Source organism: Accipiter gentilis, unplaced genomic scaffold (genome assembly GCF_929443795.1).
Source record: "Accipiter gentilis unplaced genomic scaffold, bAccGen1.1, whole genome shotgun sequence".
Classification (NCBI taxonomy): Eukaryota; Metazoa; Chordata; class Aves; order Accipitriformes; family Accipitridae; genus Astur; species Astur gentilis.
Genome location: NW_026060952.1, coordinates 873,537 through 894,094, shown reverse-complemented (window position 1 = coordinate 894,094; position 20,558 = coordinate 873,537). Strand labels below are relative to the sequence as shown.

The following is a 20,558-nucleotide window of genomic DNA, read 5'->3' as shown; positions in this document are numbered from 1 at the left end:
CTACTAGCACAGCACAGGAAACCCCACCAAGAAATCCCAGCACGTTGGAGTAAATGCCACGTCCTACAATGCAGACATTGTCGTTGCCCTGTAGTCTTCCCATGCCCAAGTATAGTCCTTCAAATTTACAGCACCACCTTCACAATCTATAGAATACCTAGCACCCTTCAGCCTCCAAGTCAGTTATTTTTGCAGTGCAACGAGGCCAAAACTGTTGGTCCTTACAGCGATGCGAAAAAGAATCATTACCACACCACTTCCCAAAATACCGCTACTCTGAAATTTGCCTGCACTGCTACAGCTACTGCTTCGCTCCAACTTCCCTTGAGAAGAAGGTTCTGCCATTCTTCTAGCACTTGCTCTAGTCACATGCGCAAACGCTATTTTCTTATTCCTTATCTATCAAGCTTTTATACTTCACTGGGCATTTTTTATCCTTTCTAGTCAGGTTCCTGGTAAGCAATGCAGCACCTTGTCTTGTAGGCACTCCCCTCATCTCCCCGCTCCAGCCCCATTAAAAAAAAACACAGAATCTACCCCACAGACAGTCCTTGAATCTAAACTAAAACACAGGTTTTGAACTAAAACCTGATATTTAAACAGCTATCCAAAGATGAAGGACTTCTAGTGCCATTGTTTTTTCAGCACGAGGTGCCTCTGGAAAGTTTAAAGATCACAAACAATCACATTACTCACGTTTTGCCCACAGTTTAATTGCACGGAGCGTGAGCCGGAAGTTCTCTTTATTTGGCACTAGGTGCAGGATTTCGTCAGTAACTCTGCAGCCTGTAAGAAAAAACAGTTGAAGTACAGCACTTCCTGGTAACAGGTACGAGTCAGTTCTGTGCTGTACTGGATCAATAGCTTACAGTTTCTCCTGCAAGTCTATGAAAACAAGTTTGCATTACTTGCTTTGTATTACCTTAAAAATCAGAGGTTACACATAACCTTACAGGCACATAACATAACAAATTAGAGGTTACACATTCCGTATCACCTCAGGTAACTGGTACCCTCAACAGCTTTTTCATACTTTAGACTACAGCCAACAATTGTCAATAAGGCCCTTCGACAGGATTCCGAAAGCTAGGTTTCTTTCGACAGCCAGGAACAATTAAACCAGTCAGCGTTAAACAGTGAGCAACTTCAGCTTCAGGTATTTTAAATATCCTTTTTTTTTAATGAACTACCACACAATCTTCTCTATCAAGTGCTCTACCTATTCACCTGAAGCAGTTTCTGTGGCAAACTGGAACACCACACCCCCCCAATCGAGGAAACATGAAACACAGGTCTATCTAAACACACAACTTGAAACAGCTGAATTTAAGCCCACTCGCCACCTCCTCAGATCTCAAGTATACAGGGGATCAGTTTCTGCATCCTGTACAGAAACTTGGGGTGTGTAACGTGCATTCCATACCAACTTTAGTAACATTTTCTTGTTAAAGATGTGCAAATATGCTTACCATTTAAGCTCCGTATACATCTTATATCCAGGCTTCTGAGACACGAGTTGTCTCTGAGATCAAGATTATCAGCAACAATTGGCACAGACAGTCTTGCAAACACGAGATCAATCTTAAGAGGGAAAAAGTGCCAACCGTTAGAATGCCCCGCAGTTTGCAAAGAGCACACTGGTGGGGGACAGTTACTCAAGTCTAAAAAGAGTGGTTAACATCTATATTTAGAAGTATGTGACATCTTCCAAGAGATTTACTTGCCAGAAGATTCAATACAATTTCTAGAAGTTCCCAATTTTATTTACAAAGCCTTCACTGCATCACCCCTTTCTTTTTAAGCTAGGGAAAGGAAGAGGGCATTTTAAGTTGGAAAAGATTACTCTAGACTTAGAGTTTCAATTAAAAGGGAACTTAAAATTATTCACAGAATTAAGACTTAAGTTCAGTCACCTCAACTATACTTCAGCAAAGGAGAGAGCATTTCCTTTATGCAGTAAGCCCTTTTGATCCTGAAGTATCTGCTTTTTAGTACAGTCTGAGGCAAGAAGATTATCCTGTGAAAGTCTGTACCAGATGAAGGCCACAAAAAGGTCACTGAATAAATCTCTTTGTGATAGTGATACCAAGCAGTAACTTGCTTAGGGACTACAGCAGGCAGGTCTTGATTCATTGTATAGGATGTATTCAAGATAGCTGGATTCCTGCAGCTGACAGACCCAGGCGGGAGTCAAATGAGTACTTTCACTTTCCATTTTCCAGATTGTTTGTCCCATGACCACTTCATTTTGGATGTGCAGCAAAACATTTAGTCTGCTCACACGATTCGTACAGTGAACTACACTGTACACATCCCTCTGTAGATACCTAGCTTGGCAGAGCTAAGAAGACTGAGCAAGGACACCGCCTCTGCTCCCACTCTGCATGATTCTACGGATAAATGCTATTCAAGCAGGCTACCCTGGTCTACAGCACAGGCCTAGAAAAAGATGTCCCTGATGCTCCCATGCCTGCTAGGCTCCCTAGGGGCTTATTTTCCTATAAGCTCCCATTCTACTGCAATGTCTTCTCCTGGGATACTTTGCGGTCCAAAATAGCACAGTCAGAGCTCCCTGGAAAAGTTATCCTATTCCAAAGCAAGAAAAATTTACTCACTTAAAAAAAACCAAAAAATGCTTACCTCAACGCCATCAAACTCAAACTTGACAACTGGTACATATGCGTCTTCAACTGCCTGGAAAGGAGAGGATAACTGTGTAAGAAAACATGGTTTGCTACTTTAATGTTTCTCCTGAACTACGATCAAATGCAGAATTTACACTGCTAACTACTCAGTATAAAGACTGAGTTGCTTCCAAACCAGAAGAATTGTTCATAAGCTGCAAGCGGTATAGCACTAAGACGGTATAATACTAGCTTTAACAAGTTATTTAGCCAAGAGATCCGGAGGCTGATCATGTATTGTAATGAACAAACAGTGCACAATGAGCCATCAGTATCAGAGGTTGTAAGGTACTTACCTTGGTGGTGAGGAAGAAAAGCAAGAGATTTCTGTAGCTATCTTACTCCTGGTTAACATCCAGAGAAATCGAGAACATTCTGTCCGCGTTTGACAGCGCGCACTAGCCTCCTGTATTTTTATTTTCTACCATGCCTGAGATGCTATCAGCTACCTTATGGGACAGTTTTCAATTTTGTAGCCCACTCGTCAGAACTGTGCCACAGCCCACTGACCCTGTCTTCGGTCACCTAAACAAAGGCTCATTAGCTATGCACGTGAAGTCTTTCAAAATGTCTGCACAAGGAAGACCAGCCTGAGAGAAACACTTCTCAGGAGTTCGGTTCTATATGCAAAGTACACAGCATATGCACCGGAGGATCATTTTACAAGGCAGTTTTGTACATTCACAGCACAGCTCCTATTGACTTTATGCAAAGCTGACTGTGCATCTCTTCTACAAAGTCTCGGGCTGAGTAGCCAGAGAAGAACAGGACCAGAGAAGAATGAATTCGAGGTCCTAAAGTACACCCAAGGAACACCATGGCAAAGGTACTGACAGAAACCTTTCCACATCACATTCAACTCCCTTAGCTCTCAGGCTGCCCCTTCCTCTACCTGCATGCAGTTACTTTCTTGCCAAGCCCCTTACTACAGCTAGGATGAACGCAAGGCTCCTAGGCACAACCTTGCTTTTTGATACTATAGCCCACTCATTCCCAAACCATGGGTAGGGGAGAAGTGAACCACAGAGATTCGGATCGGACATACAGTCACTGGGGAAGGGAACCAAAAGCTTGACTTCCACGCTTTCATGCTGTGTAGACAGTATTTTAGAAGGGGCTCAGAAACAAGGCCCTTTTTAATTTTGGTTTGTAAGACAATCACTACCAATAGGAGTCTTTAACAGGAATATTCTTATTGTCAGAGTTGCACAATCTATCAAGGAGAGAGCTTGCTTACTCTTAGGTTTTTTATTTCCTCCTGACGTTTCAGTTTTTCAAAGAACGACTGAAAGAAATCCGATCTTTCTACATGTCTAGGAGCAACACAAGCCATGTCTATGTCAGCACCTGCAAAGAGATGCCATTTGTTCTGTTACTGTTGGAAGACACTTTCAAACATTATAACTATGACCAGACACCAAAAGTTTACCTTTAGTGTGTACTCCAAGCCTGTAAGAACCAAACGTAAATATTTTGCCGCCAACATTTGCTACTACTGAAGGGGGAAGATTCTGTGGGTAGAAGAGAAAGAGTTTTCTGGAGAACAGAAGATACACATTGACCTACGTGCAAGTTTAACTAGCATAGAAGTTACTTAGAAAGACTACAGCAGCCTCCATAAACAATGTCTTCTCCCTCCCATACTGAGCTGTTAGTCTAATAGACTGATTCTGTTTTTCTGAAGGGAGTGCTGGCAACTCACAAACAACAACAACAACAACAAAAAAGGTGAGTACTGTAGCAGTCGCTTCATCAGTTTAAACAAAGACCTATTATCAGTCTTCCCTGCAGCAGACCCACATAAATGAACACCATCTAAGAGCCATACCAAAGGCAAGTCTAGAGTAATAATTTCAAACTAGATTGAGTGCTGTAGGCTGTCTGGGGCAAGTTTACTGCCCTGTTACCATCTGTCTCCCCCCACAATGTCTTGTTTCAGCTTTGTTAACCGCTACAAGTCAACTGACAGAGCCACTTCGCAAACTTATTCAGTGCCCCAAGGACTTGAAGGTCTTCATCTAAAGGATCTTTTATACATTATTTCAATGGCTTTTACTACAGATCTCCTTGATACTTAAGAAGGAAGTTAAACGTTGAACTTTAGCATAAATCCTAGTAGTATCGCCTTTGAAAGAAACAAAAAGGCTTCAGCTGTTTTGATAAGAACCTATCAAAAAACCTTACCTGGCTCTCACCAAGTTCTGAAATCCATTCTTTGACCAAGTTATTCAGTCTGCCAAGAACAACCAGCCTGTAAAGAAAACTCATGTTAAGTTTGCCCTAAAAAACCCCCAGGACATTAACAAATTTTACAGTCTTGTTATACCTGTGATTCAGTTCTTCCTCCTCTTCAAATACCCCCAATGCTTTCATCGCTTCAAGCAGCTTCTGAGTATGAATGGAATCTCTATCCGTAGGAGGAGCCAAGCTAATTGCAGAAGTCATTCCATAGTGCCTTGGAGGCTGGTTCTGCAGCCTAGGAGTACTGGGGGAGAAAATAAAATACCGAAGACTCCACAAAAGAGAAAAACAAAACCCAACAAAACAACAACCACCACCTTACTGCAAAACACCCTTCCACTTACAGGTTTCCAAATCAGCTTCTGCCCTTTTGCCCAGCATTAATATAAATGAGGGAAAAAAGATCCTGCTTATGGTTTTTAGATAACTTGACCTAACTTAGAAGCAACTTCTTTAAAAAACACTTGTGGATATAAGAAAAGATCCAAGTTGCTGCTCTCTGAAGACAGCTTATTTGCATTGCGCTAGACAGTTGGAACTGATCGCCAGGAAATAAAAAGGTTTGAAATCCACTAAGGGCGACACTATGTACAGCACAAGTTTTGGACACATTTCAGTTTCACAGCACTTTTGACTTAAGGTTATTCCCATCAGCTTCCCAATCACATTAAACAAGACAATTTAACGCTGGCTTCTTTTAGTTCAATGTATTGGCTGTGCTTCTACTGATTCTGAAAGGACATTAGAGTTGATTGCAGAGCAGGGACAAAGTGGTCTGTTAAACAGAGTTGTTGCAGTAAATGCAGCATTACCTTGGTTTTGTCTATGGAAGAGGATGAAGGAAAACATCAACCAATCTGCAACTAATGTTGCTAGCAGAGCCTTGTGCTCTTAACACAGCGTTCCACTTTTATAGCTCAGAGGCTTAGCTCTACATACATCTGGTTTAATCTAAATCCAAGAGATGTACATCAGCACGCAGAGCAGCACAAGTTAAGCTCTGCTTGTAGAAGGTGCTCAAATCTGCTTTCGCTAGCTCACTGCCCAGTCAGGCAGAGCATTACCAGCTGAAACCAGGAGAGAGAAAGGAGGGGCACCGGAGGTAAGAACTGTACTTAATGGATCAAGGGTCTCTACAGAAACACTAGTAGCAAAAGGGGGACACCCATTAAAAAGGTCTCTACAACTCATCATGCTTGTCAAAGAGTCCATATCCAGACCCTAAGGCTACAGGGATTAATGATGGCATTATTCAAACCGGCTATTTTCCTACTTCACAAATGGACGGCTTCAAATCTGAGCTGGGTTAGTCAAGAGACGCTTAGAACTATTTAAGGTATCTGACCCACTTTGGCTGGAATGGGATGAGGAAATGCTCACAGGACAGCCTCAACACTTGATTTTAAAAAGATAGCTTATTACAACTCCTGATTTCTAATTGTTGCCTTTACTCTGCCACTGAGGGAAGATGGATTTCTCTCTCGCAGAGTAGCTTTGTCCAACTACAGACGTAGCTTTTAGTCACCTAGTGGGCTCCCCTACCCCCCTTCTCTATGAGCTCATTTTTCAAACTTTTTTTTCTAGGCGTTTTCCAAAAAGCTGGCGGGGGTAGGGGGGTGGTATTAGGACTGTAGTCCTATGAACTACTCTCCCCAGTCAGAATGGCTGTTTACTTTCAAGTGTAACTAGGCCCTGACCTAATTTGCCTTGTCTTCTTTATAGGCATGTCAACTTCCACTTCCTAAGTCAAAATATTCCTAATGAGTATTTTCCTTCTTATGATACCATTTTCATAACAAATACAGAAGGAAAGCCAATGAAGCGGGAGTGTGGTGGCAAGCACTTCTTGTTCTCAACTGAAGCCTTTTTCTCCCTGCTCTCTGTTCATTTGAGACTACACTCATTTCTTGACCCTCCTACTTGCCTTCCACATCCTCACCCCCAACACTTCCCTCAGTCTGCTCTCCTCAGACTCAGCTTTGCGACTGTGGATGGAGGCTGCCCAGGCTTAAAAGAGACTCCCATCTCGCATGTGCCCACACTTCTTCACACTTCTGATCTGCAAAGTACTGCACAGATAGTAACTCATCTTCTCCCAAACTTCTTTCATCTTCTTCCACGTACGCTTCCTACGTCGTTGCCTCACCATGATGTATTTGGCCTGCTCTTGTCCCCGACTTGTTATTCTCCTGCTTACTCGATTGGAGATTTTAGACAATCTGTGGGATGGATCCTGGGGTTTGTTTTGATTTATCTTAAGATTTTATAAACACAGGGCACCCTTACAATCTACCTATCTAGAACACATATATACTAAAAGGAAGGACTGACCTGACCCTGCAGTCACAGATAAAACAGACTCCTCTCTCGCCAACTGAGAGAAAGCAGCTTGGCTATTTGGGCTGACTACATTGAAGACATTCAAAATGGTCATAACAGAGCAGTGTTGACTTTTCCAAGAATTTGCTCAATCAGCATCAACTAAGTTGTTAGAAAAAAAGAATGTGGAGGCTGACTCCTACTGGGAAATCAATTTCTACAGTCCTGTTCAGCCAGGAACCAAAAGGGTGCCTTTCCACTTGATCCTTTAACTGTATTCAATTTTGATAGGTAATTCTGGTTTCCTCAAAAAGACTTCCTTTGTCAGAGTCCTCTTCTCAATCAGGTACTGGAGGTTTATTTTAAATAATTTCACTGCAAGCACAGATCCCCTTTGTTAAAGCCAGTTCAAATTAGGCCATTGAAAAATTAACGACCACTTGTATTCTCCACAACTATCTGTGCATACGTACTTCACTATGAATCAGCCGTTGCAGAAGTCAAGTGCTACGGCCTCGTTTAACAGCTTACAAGTAGTAATACATTGAATTTCTATATAATACTTACAGTTCCCAGCCTGGTCTGCCACCTGCTGAGCCAATTGTACTGCCTCTCCCCGGATGACCTTTTGGAGTGGAGAGAGGAAAAAGCAAAAAATCCCATGCAGTTTATCTGAAGATAATGTTTTGAAAGGAATTCTAAAGTTACAGTTCCTTACCAGTGGTGGGTATTGACTGTCCTTGGGGGCCCAGACGACTTGCTAATGCTGCTTGTCTTCGCACAGGAAGCCGACAGCCCTTGTGAATAAACGCAGACAGTTGGAAAAGAAGCTCTACTACAATATAAGAATCACTGCATATGTTGAAATAAAGCTTACCTTCTCTTCCAACAAACTGCTGACTGACAGAGAGGAAGATGTAGATGGTTCAGCGGCACTCACCAGAACAGCGGGAGGTCTAACAGTCTTGGGTGCTGGTGGAGGCGGTGGCGGCTGCTGCTGCTGCTGCTGTTGCTGCTGAATCTGCTGATGGAGCCTTTTTGTGTAGCTAGTTCCATTTTTGAAGTTGTTCACAGCCTAGAGGCAGAAAAGCATTTACAAGAAGCTACGATGGAACTTCAGCAGATATACGAACAGAAGCCTTCACAGAGGAAAATTACTCGTGTATTCCGTAAATGCCATCAATCCTCAAAGAAACCAACATACAGATGTATGAACACGTCACATTGAACACCGATACTAATGACTGGTAGCTCAGAGGACCTGTATTTCAAGTACTTCAGCGTTAACGCCAAATGTGAAAGCGAGGCAATCGTGTTCAGTAAGAGCGGGACCCGAATTTGCCAGATCATCTCTAAAGAGTCGTAAGCTTCTGTGACAGCAGCAAACAGTGCATTTGAAAAGTCAATTTAGCCTTATTCAATTACGCCTTGCTTAAGGAGATGTAAATTAATATTTTCTTCCCTTTCCGCTTTTTACAAAGAGCCTTTTCTTACAAGCACTTTATGTAAAAGTCGTCATGTTACCTGGCGTATGCACTTGTTGGGAATTAAAGCATCAGGTGAAACATCTGTCTCCTGACACGTTGGGCATATATGTTCCTCAGATTCCAGTAATGCTGTTCTAATACCTGCATAGAATTAGAATAATCAAAACAGTATTTAGCCAAACTAAGGAAGTTTTGGGGGTTCCCACCAATCATAAAGACATGTCTATGATTAATAGGTGAATATAGTCTTGAACTGAGAGCATGAAGCTATAAATGTTCAATAGTGTAAAAAATTTCTAGTATGCAGCAAATAACTATACAGTTTTGTATTTCACCATTGGAACATCTGCAGATGTAGCATAGGCTGTGTCTTGATGTTGCAGCTAGTCTTTTGCCCCACTATCTAGTACAGCGAGAAGTCCCCAACCTCAAGGTTAATGAACAAAACATGTGTCAAAAAAACCTCATTAATAGGTTCAAAAAACCATTAGGAGGTTCGAGTTCTGAAGGTTTTAACCAACTCTCCCGTGGAGAAGAATGTGGATTAAATGCCTAACTATCCGTTTGTTGCAGACCACTGTAAGTCACCAGAGTCGGCTATATAATTTTGTATGAGACAAAGGGCTGTGGACCAACTAAAAGCATTCAGTGTCTAATACTGTAATCCCCTGCACAGTTAGCCACTCTCCTCATACTCGTCCTTCCGCTTGTAAAGAAGACTTAACTAGATACCTAAAAAGGGGAAAAGGCTTCCTGGCTTTTTTCGCCCTTGATACCAGAAGAGCCCTTTCCCGTCCAGGGTATACTTCAGCATAAAATAGAACTGGTAGCAAAGTAATTTTGTTCCCTCCTCTTTCTGCTTTCAGAAAATCAGATGTGATGTTTAGAATTAACAAACACGGGCGTAACACTTACATTTGTCACAATAACTGTTGCCACAGCAGGGAATAACAGCTGCATCAGTCATTATGTCCTGACAGATGAGACATGACAACTCATCTGGAACGGGAGCATCTGAGGTGGAGGAAGAGGAGGAGGAGGAGGAGGAGGAAGAAGAAGACGGCTCCTCTGGTAAAAAGGGAGGCTTCTCCATCCTTCCTCTAGCATAAGCTTCCCTGGAGGAGGGGTGGGGAAGGAAAAAGAAACGAGTTAAAGATGGGTAGAGGAAAACTTTTCCAAGCTTTGCATTTTCTCAAAGCAAGAGAAGAGATGGAATTCTTCTCGCTCCACGTGAGCCTCCTAAAAGGTAGGCGCTTAGTTTAAACTACTTTTCTATAGCCACAACACTAGAAGAGGGAGGGAGGAACAATCTTCCTTCTGCAGAACTCTCCCATTCATTGGAGCAACTAAGAAAGAAGCTCAGACTAGAAAATTAATCTTTTCACAGCTAGAAAGCAGGTGAAATGAATCCCACCTCTCCTTTGCCAGAGGATACATGTAAATTGCAGGCTCAGCATAACGTTAGTCTCCGAGCAATTACATTTTATAAAAGCAAGAAGTCGATGTTACAGCTTCTACAAAAGGAGATCCAGGACGGAAAACCAGAAGTGCTACCACAGTCATTTTAAAAGAGCCACTCCTGTCAGCACACGGCAGTATTTTCTCACTGTATAGCAACAGGAAAACTTCAGCCTGTTTCACACATGGGATTTCAGAAAAGTCAGAGGGGGAGGAAATCTCAGTCCAACAGCCATCTGTTAGACTTGGCAAGAAGCCTTTGAAACATAAAACAGAAGCAAAATGAGCTTTCAGTGACTACGGTTAAATGGCATCAATACTCAGCCAGGGACTTAGTGCAATTAAAACACGCAAATATTCAATAGATGGGGCAGAGAGAAATGTCTTGGTTTTGCACAAAATAATAAAAACTGTGAACTGCCATTAAGAAGAGTGGAAAACAGAAACATTTCCACTAATACTGAAAGATATAAAAACATGCACGAGTGTTCACCCAGAAAGACCTATGGATATATTGAATGTCTACGACCTAGGAAAAAGAAAATTTCACACTTCTAATTCCAGCTTCCCCTGGAATTTTGAAGGCCTTTGCAACATTGCCATACAACCTCTGCATTTCACCCCAACAGAAACAATTCTTAATATGAGGATTCATGTATTTGTTACGTAACTGCCAAGGCAAAACAATTAAAAACTAAGTAACACCACAAGTCCCCCACAATCTTACCCCATTTGTCGGGCAGTTCTTTATGTAGTGGCCACGTTTTCCGCAGTGAAAGCAAGTAGATGATGGCGGAGCGGACCCAAGGGTTTCTTCAGGTAACTAAATGGTTTGGGGGAGAAAACCAAAGAGGTAGGCATGTGTCTCTCTCGTTAAAACAAACATCTCTGCAATTTTTCCACGATCTGCAAAGATCAGATGGGACACAATCAACACTTACTTGACTGGATCGTATTCGCAGCAGGACCCTATCTTCAAAGCTTTTATTTCACCTTCTTCGGAAGCACTGGCTTCAGCCACACTGGCAGTCTGTTTAACAGGCAATTATTTGACACGCACATTAGAAACACATTTAAGCCCACACAGCCAAAGTGTAGGGTTTAGGGATTAATCCGTGCGGGGCCCGGACGACGAAACACCAATGTGATGATTAAAGTCGCCAGTTTATTGAGCTTAGCTAATCATTTTTATACAATTCTCTAAGTTGGTGAGAGACTTTGATTGGCTACTACATGCAAGCACTTGGTGTCCACACGCACAAGCATAAGCGGTGATTGGTTACATCGGTACTGTCCACGCGCACAAACATAAGACATAATTGGTTGTGTTAATTAGAGCATACAAGACTTGTCTTAGTCCAATTGGTCAAGATAAGCCCCTGAATTGAGGTTGTTTGTGCCAAGTTCCCTTTATCGTGGAATGTGCACCTGTGTTTTCCTAATTGGGATCTTTCTTCTTTTATCTTCTTATTTATTCTGTTCAAGGCCTTCTAAAGGCGCCTGGAACAATCTTGTGACCATGAGCTATTTTCAGGTCCAATAACTAACTTCCATATAACTGAACCCTACATCTCCCCCTCTCTCGCCTTTTTTTTTTTTTTTTTTTTTTTTCTCAATAGCATATTGCTGTCTTGTTCCGCAAACTTAGCCCAGCAATCAGTAGGTGTCAGTTTTATGTGGGTGTCCCTACAGAGGCAACTATGGTTTTGCTGCACACCAGCCTGATGCTCTTCGGAAAATCCCGGTATTTATACATTTTCAGAGGAATGGATTTTAGCACACGTGGCCAGCGTGTGCCAAAAGCCACCTCAATTAAAAACCTATGACGCATGCACTCGCTGGCCAGGCGCACTGCACAAGTCATAGTTATCTTATCAATTCGTTCATGGGCTTTGTGATGCGGCCGTAATGCACTGAGAATTTTAATCTGTTACGTTAGCTAAGATGACCTACACATTAGTTTTTGGCTGAGGTGGAATTTGTATTGCCGCACCATCTATGATGCTTCAGGTGATGATGGTCGCATAAATCAAACGGAAGTCCATCAGGGGCTGGCACCTGTGAAAACATAAGCAGAATCTCGCCCCGAGGTTATTAATGAAAAATGGACCTTCCCATCGCCCTATTTCTAGATTCTTAACTAAGTCTATGACCTTATTTCTAATTTCAGTAATTTTTTTTTTTTTTTTTATGAACGACTACATATCAGGTATCTGAAAACTACTTCCACACTCGGCTTCTGTGAGTAATGTTTCGCTGCGGACTGATTAACATTAAACTATATATATATATTTACTTATTCTCTACAGCACTTATTCTAAACTGCTTAGCCTCTATACAATTAGTTATAGGTTAGTAGGTTAGTTGATTATGATTAGTTGAATGTCTGTTACAATGGTAAAAAAAATTTTTTTTTTTTTTTTTTTTTTTTTTTTTTTTTAATTTACTCTCTTTTCTACCCACTCGCACTAAAACACATATTCAAAAACTATATCATACTCCATGTTTTTTACATGCATTCTTGATCTCCACATTGACTGCCGGTCTCCGTCGTGATTTGTCTAGTCGGTCTATCTAGGGCTTCAGGACCTGCTGACGTCTCTGCTGCTTCTTGCTCTTGCTCTTCTGAGTTGTCTGTGGCATCTGGTCGCTCAATCCACGGCTTGACCCATTTCGCCGGTATCCAATGGGGTTGTTCGTTACCTGTGGAAACACAAGCATACCCTCTTCCCCACGTAAATAATTTGCAAGGTCCTTGCCACTGCTGTAAAACCGGATCGAATACTGAAACTTGCGGCTGATTTTTATCAACATTTTTGTTCCCACACATATGCCTATTAATTGGGATCTGATCCTCAGTACCACGTGGCTGTAGCCAATTCAAAACATACAGTGCTTTACTTATTAACTCTTGGGGAGTACAGTGCCGCATATCTTCCCCCGTTTTTAAAATGTTTAAACGATCCTTTAAGGTCCGATGTGCACGTTCAACAATAGCTTGACCAGTGGAATTGTGGGGTACGCCAAAATTATGAGCTACCCCCCACATCTGTAAAAATGTTTCTAATGACTGTGAGCGATATCCCGGGCCATTGTCTGTTTTAATTTCTGTTGGCACTCCCATGGCAGCAAATGCTGCCAAAAGGTGCTTAATTACGGCTTTAGCATTGGTTGATATATGAACAGTAGCCCACATAAGGTTCGAATATGTGTCAATAGATACATGAATAAATTTATATCTCCCAAAACTGGGATATTCCGTAACATCTGTTTGCCAAATTTGCAATGGTGATAATCCCCAGGGGTTCACCCCCTGTGGTTGTAAGTTTGGAATATTCGCACAGTCTGGGCAAGCAGCAAGAATAGCTCTGGTTTGCTGCAATGGAAGATTAAATTGTTTACTCAGCGCTTTTGCCGACTGATGATAAAATTTATGGGATAGTAGTGCTTGTCCAAACAAATCAGGTTTGGGTGTATTAAAATAGATGTTTGCATTGGCTACTACCAGCTGATCCGCGCGCGCATTACCTTCCACAATGAATCCCGGCAGCGTTGTATGGCTACGAACATGATCGATAAAAAATAAGTCTGTCCGCTCTGTTAGTAACATCCATAATTTCAAAAGTGTCATAAACAGCCGCTTATTGTTTACAGTTTTTAGTAGGGACCTATGCATACGTTTGACTATCCCCACGACATATTGAGAATCTGAAATAATGTTGACAGGTGTTTTATCCCATTTTTTAAAAACAGAGCATACGGCTAATAGCTCGAGCACTTGTACTGACCCCTCTGACAGAATGACTTCGGATTTCCAGGATCCGCCCTGTAAATATACAAACCCTGCTTTACCTGTCTTGCTGCTAGCATCAGTAAAAACGGTAATGGCTTCCAGCGGCTTATTGCTGCAAATAGAGTGCGGTTCCATTGTTAACATTGTTTTAAATAATGGGTGGGGGGGGTAGTGATTATCTACTTCCCCCTTGAAGTCCAGCAGAGCTACTGCAAGGCAGTCATTTTTCATCATGGCATTACTCACAATATCAAGTGACATAGGTAAAATGATTTTGTCCATTTGCCTCCCTGAAATTTGTATCGCCCTTACCCCTGCTTTTTGAATGCACATCCCCAGAGCTTCAATTCTAGTGACTACCGTTTTTGACATGCTAGCAGGCAAGAATATCCATTCTAGTATTACCAATGGGTTTTGTTTTTGTTGCTCACCCCACTGACCCAAAATTCCCGCAACTTCCTTATCTGAGTTACATACATACAAATTTATGGGCAAATCAGGGATATATCTGCCAGACATAGATGATGTGATTTTCTGCTCAATTGCTGCCAAGGCTTGCTGCCCGGGCGCACTTAGATGTAGTACAGAAGTTAGGCTATTGCTGCCCCGCAATAAGTCCAACAGTGGTTGTAAGTCTGTATTGGTGATACCACAATAAGGCCGGATCCACTGCAGGTCTCCAACAAGTTTTTTGTACATCATGTACATTTCGTATGTCTTTGTGTAGCGATAGCTTTTGTGGATGTACAGAGGCTTCTGCAACCTCTCACAGACCCCAGGAAAGTTTGACCGGCTGCTGTTAGTCCGTGCCGGCACAGATCGAGGCTGCGTTGCTATGTGTTGAGGGCACGCACGTCTCAAATGCCCTGGTTGACCACACCGATGACACGCGGGGGGGTCTTTGTATGGGCCGTAGTCTCCTTTTCCCCGTCGCACCATCAGTCGTAATGCTACCGCGAGTGCTACAGCGTGAGCTTCAGCATGTATTTTAGCTTCCTCTTGTTCTTGTATTATAGTAGCCAAATCCTCGTTTGCATTATTTGAATCAGGGTATATGCTAGGTATAATTTGTTCATGTTGAACAGTGGTATCTGGGGGCTGTTTTCTCATAGGCGGATTTTTACTCACTCCCTGATTCTGTAGAGTTTCCTTTAATCGTACAGTTAGGGAGGCTTGGGAACTGTCAGATGGCTGATTAATATCGGCAGTCCCAGGGAGTGGAGCAGAAGTCAAGAGCACAGGAGCAGGCGGACAAGCTCCAAAAAGTCTCTCTCGCTGCATTATGTTTTTCTCCCCGCTTTTCCCTTTCGCTTGCGGTTGGAGAGAGAGAGCAGCAAAAGCAGACACAGACGTTTTACGATCTGCTTTCATTTCTTACAGAGTTGTCTTAATCAATTTCCATAAAGTTGCAAGATCTTTAACTTCTTTAGACCCGTCACTAATTTCATCCCATAGGGAGGTTCCGATAGCTTTCTGGGTACTAAGCTCAAAAGCTGTACCCACACTAATTGAAAGGTTTCTGTCCTTTTTAATATTTTTCTCTGTTTTTTCAACCAGCCTCATAAATATCTTTCCGGCTGTCTTTTCCCTCGCAGATGCTGCGAAACCCTTGCCGCCCTTTTTATCAACGTAAGCTTACGATTTTACCTGCTTTTCCCAAGCAGTGTCCTGCCTCTCTCGAGCAGTGCCGGTGCTGTCTTTCAAGCCACCGTGGTCCGCGGCAATTCCCCCGCCTTTTCAGTAGCGTTGCCTCTTGTTCCTCTTCGGATCACGTCGGAGGTCGCCAAATGTAGGGTTTAGGGATTAATCCGTGCGGGGCCCAGACGACGAAACACCAATGTGATGATTAAAGTCGCCAGTTTATTGAGCTTAGCTATATCATTTTTATACAATTCTCTAAGTTGGTGAGAGACTTTGATTGGCTACTACATGCAAGCACTTGGTGTCCACACGCACAAGCATAAGCGGTGATTGGTTACATCGGTACTGTCCACGCGCACAAACATAAGACATAATTGGTTGTGTTAATTAGAGCATACAAGACTTGTCTTAGTCCAATTGGTCAAGATAAGCCCCTGAATTGAGGTTGTTTGTGCCAAGTTCCCTTTATCGTGGAATGTGCACCTGTGTTTTCCTAATTGGGATCTTTCTTCTTTTATCTTCTTATTTATTCTGTTCAAGGCCTTCTAAAGGCGCCTGGAACAATCTTGTGACCATGAGCTATTTTCAGGTCCAATAACTAACTTCCATATAACTGAACCCTACACCAAAGACAACACCGCTCACCCGACCCTGCAAAGAGCAGCACAACACTAGCTGAGGTTGCATGAAAACAGGGGCTTGCATAAAATATAGCTGTCCTGAAGATATTCTGGGGAGTCCTTACGTCATTACAGGGTGTATATGTGCCTGTTAACCTACTTGAAAAGAGCATTCTAGGGCACTCAAAACCTTAGGCTCTCTTTGGGCCTCACATAAAGACTGGTGTAACCAATCCAATTTTCTTCCAAGCAGGCTCTGGCCATGTCCACCAAAAATTACCCTGTCCAGTATTTTTAAGCTGCTCTTTAAGCTCCAGACTAGCTGAACGAGAAGACATCCACTGTACATTTAATTGAGAAAGATGTACGCAAGGATCATTATTTACATTTTTGCAGCATTAAAAGGACACACAGCTTAAAGAGTCGGGGAAGCTGTTTTTTTGCTTGTGGAAATTCAGCTTCTAACACAGAAGCATCATTCAACCTTCAGGCGCACAATCTCTCTTACATCCTTCACAGAGCTGATGGGGATAGGCACACCTTGCATCCCTGAATACCTGGGTCTGGGAAAAGGCCTTGTCAGAGCATGCCTTCACAGCCTTAAAAAGGATGAGACATCCAGCAACCATCCTTACCATGTGTATTCTAAGATAAAAAGAAATACTGGCAACACTCTTTATCATGGGGACGAGGAATACAGCTGGAAAACTACTGTAAAAAAAAACATGGAACAGCAACACAGCATTCTGGCTGCAATGTGTGTTACTTCATGACAAATGTCATGAAATAAAAACTGATGGTTGGTGGGACTTGTGCATTGTAACATGTAGCTGGGGTAGGTTCAGAATACTTTAACCAGGGAATCCAAAAGCTATTTGAAATGTTGGCATAAATACTTCAGATCGTAACTCAAGAGCAGAGCACAAAAAAATATCTCCTAAGGGAAGACGCATAACGGGCTCTTTCATACGCACGGTATCTCTTTCTGTGGAGGTGAAGCAGGCTGAAAACCACAGAAGACGGCCAGGAAGAGCAGAAAATTTGCTGCAGTAAATACACCAATTGCAAAGCACGTTCTAGCTTGACCTCACACCTATTTTAAAACAAATACTTAAGTGTGTCCAGCGTGTACAGCGTCGGTTTCTCTTTATTGGCTCATATTCCACGCTGGATTAGCAGAGGAGAGAAAAAAACCTGCTTGAATATACAAAAATAAATTTTTTGCACTAAAGATCACAGCTATTGCCATCTTCCATACCTGCCTCAGCTCTGACCTCTAAACCCCAGTGCCCTTCTTACACCAGGAACTCAGCCATCTTTTCCAGATGCAGGAGCACGTCCCCACAATCCCCAGGAGACCTGCATCTCTATCAAAAGGCACTTGGAGCTAAAAGATGAATTGGCTGGCACAGGTCTCACCCTGCCCAGCAGCCTGGAGATTTGGATTCACAAATACAAAACACCTTAAAGCCAAAACACTCTCTCTAGCTGCTACTTTGCTTATTCTTGTTTGAAAGAAATACTTGTCAATTTGAGCATCTTTTCCACATCAATTCAACCAGATTTGTTTTACATTCAAACTTTAAATCAAAAATGTATAAAAACCCAAACTAAAAAAATTGCACCGTGCTCTTCATTTTTACCTAACTTTTTAAGCATCTTTTGCTCAAAATACTTCTATTTTCATTATAATCCAGTATTATTTCTCGGGAGTTATAGAGCACTTTTTTCACTTGAGTGCAATTTAGTTAGCTTATCTCCTAAAAGTACTTCATTCCTGATGACTTAACAAGACTCACAGTGCAAAATGAGATGCAGCATCTCCCTGTGCAATGCTACGCGCCTTGGGCAGTGGTCCTCCGAAACAGGACAAACAGAGAGTGCCTAAGCTTATCAGGGATGAAGCAAAGAGGAAAAGGCATCTAATTAGACCTACTCAAAGATCCAAGCACGATCTTCAAACACAAACTTTCTTCCGCAACCAAATGTCTAAGACTGACTTTCCTTTCTGTTAAAATCAATCTATCAATCAATGAGAGACTGTACTTGGCTTCAGTAAGGGCTAACAGCAGAGTTGCCAGAGACCTGATGAGGAACACAGGAGACTGGGGTGTGATTCATCTGACTAAACGTGGATGTCTCTAATGTAGACGCCCACGGCCAAGCCAAACTTGGTCCCATTTTTAGGCAACACAGAGTTAAGTCCGTGTAACCAGTGCTTCAAGGGACCGTTTATCTTATCCTAAATAAACATTTATATATTTGGTCAGAAAGACCGCCCATTAGATTCACTGATTTTATTCACTATGTCTCCTTTAAAATAAAACAGGACCTCATGCCAGTTGTGCAGGCAGAGACGATTGCAACTGCGTTACAGATACACTGTTGAGGTCTGACAAATCACAGTCCACCTCTGCTCCATCCAGGTTGGCTCAAGACCGGGAATTCACATCTCCCTCACCTCCAAAACGGCTCCCGTAACCCCCAGAAGAAGGGAAACGGCAGAGTCGCCTGGTAAAGCTCTTCCTATGAGCAATGACACCAGTCGCTGGACCAGAGACAGAGAGCCAGTCCCCACCCACAGCCCACAGCTCCTGAAGGTCACCTAAGCAGATCTGCAGATTCCAACTTTACCTCTTCTCAAGCCCAAACGCCGAGGGATTTATGCCAGAGAGAGGAGCTCCAACGGGATCTTCTGGCTGCGCTGGGTCCGTTGACCCAACTGGGAGGGACCATTCAAAAACTGCCACAGGGACCCCAACATTCTGAAGCATGCGGGGGGGGCTGGGCTATGCAAATGACGGAACCCCCAACAGCTGCTTCCACCCCACTGCCACCCACCCACCAGACCTCACAGCACCGACTGCTACAACACACCAAACCTTCGTGGGGTGATGCCCCTCCACGCTCAACTCCAGGACGCAAGCTTTGAGGGTGGCATGGGCTTGAACTCGGACATGGCATCCTTGCTCCTGGAGGGCGAGATGGGCATGTTCACCTCCCTCCGAAAGAGGGAAAAATAACATCAGAAACTCTCAACCGGACACAACAATAGCTTGAACTCATTGAAACCCGACACAGAAGATGTCTCCATGAACTTCTCCTCCTACTTTTTAACAACCAAAACACATTACTATGCTTTAGTGGTACGCTTCAGTCAACCATGATTAATTGCAAGAAATCACACGAGATCATCTGAACGCCACTGTGAAGGCTGTTTAATGTTTAAGCAAGCTGGGAAGAGATTTTGTCAGCCAGGAGTCCATCAGTTAGCACTTGCATCTTCAAGGGAACCAATTTTTGTAATACAAAACGGGTATTTTTATTCCTAAACCCATTTACTCTCAGCAGGGGAAGGTAATTCACTGTATACTAGCACTCAGCTGTTCACACACACTTCCCCAATTTTAAAAAAAACAAACAACCCAACAAGTTGCACTAAGCAGTATTTCAGATGGAAGGCAAATGTAGGTAATCCTTCCTGAAATAGAGGCAGCTCAAAGCAATTGTCCTCCTGTCCCACAGGGAGCATCCCAATAGAAGACTGAACGCTTTAGGACTGAAGGCCACTTTTTAGAGTACACAGCTTCGTTTATAAGGCCCAAGTACACATTTTTCTGTCCCAAAGCCTTGTTTCGACTGTCCAAATACTCCTTTTCGCGTCCCAACCCTTCTTTTTTGTGAACAAATCCTCATTTTGATGGTCCAAAGCTTTATTTATAAACTCCAGAGCCCCATTTCAGGCTCCACAACCTTGTTTCTAAACTCAAATTTTGAGGCTCCGAACCTCAGTTTTAGGGCCCAATGCCTCATTTTCGGGGTCCAAAGAATCGTTTCCACAATCCACCCCTTCATTTTTAGGGTCCTGAAGCCTCATTGCAGGGGCCCAAATACCCATTTGTAAGGCCCAAACCTTCCTTTTACAGCACAAACCCCACCGTTAGAGCCCCAAGCCTCATTCTTTACCTTCCAAAGCCTCCTCTTCAGGGAACAGAGCCTCCTTTCCAGGGACCATAGGTTCATTTTTAGGATCCAGTCTGCAACTAGGGAGAGCCCAAGGCCTCATTTTGGGGGTCCAAATATTCAATTGGAGGGCCCAAAGCCTCATTGTAGAGGCCAAGCTCCTCATCTGGGGTGCAAGGCATCTCTTGTTTAACGCACAACCCCTCATTTGGAGCTTCCAAAGACCCATTTCTAGGGCGCAAAGCCCTCGTTTTTGGTACTGAAGCATCCCTTGAAGGCACAAAACCTAATGCAGGGTTCAAAGCCTCAGCTTCATTTCCAAAGCCCCACTCTTAGGGCCCAAACCCTCCAT

General features: G+C 42.9%; 1 protein-coding gene across 1 annotated transcript in view; it reads right to left on the bottom strand.

The window, feature by feature from the left end:
• LOC126037137 (electroneutral sodium bicarbonate exchanger 1-like) overlaps positions 1–20,558 on the bottom strand; it is a 630,736-nt gene that overhangs the window by 37,187 nt on the left and 572,991 nt on the right. The gene's annotated exons all lie outside the window — the stretch shown is intronic.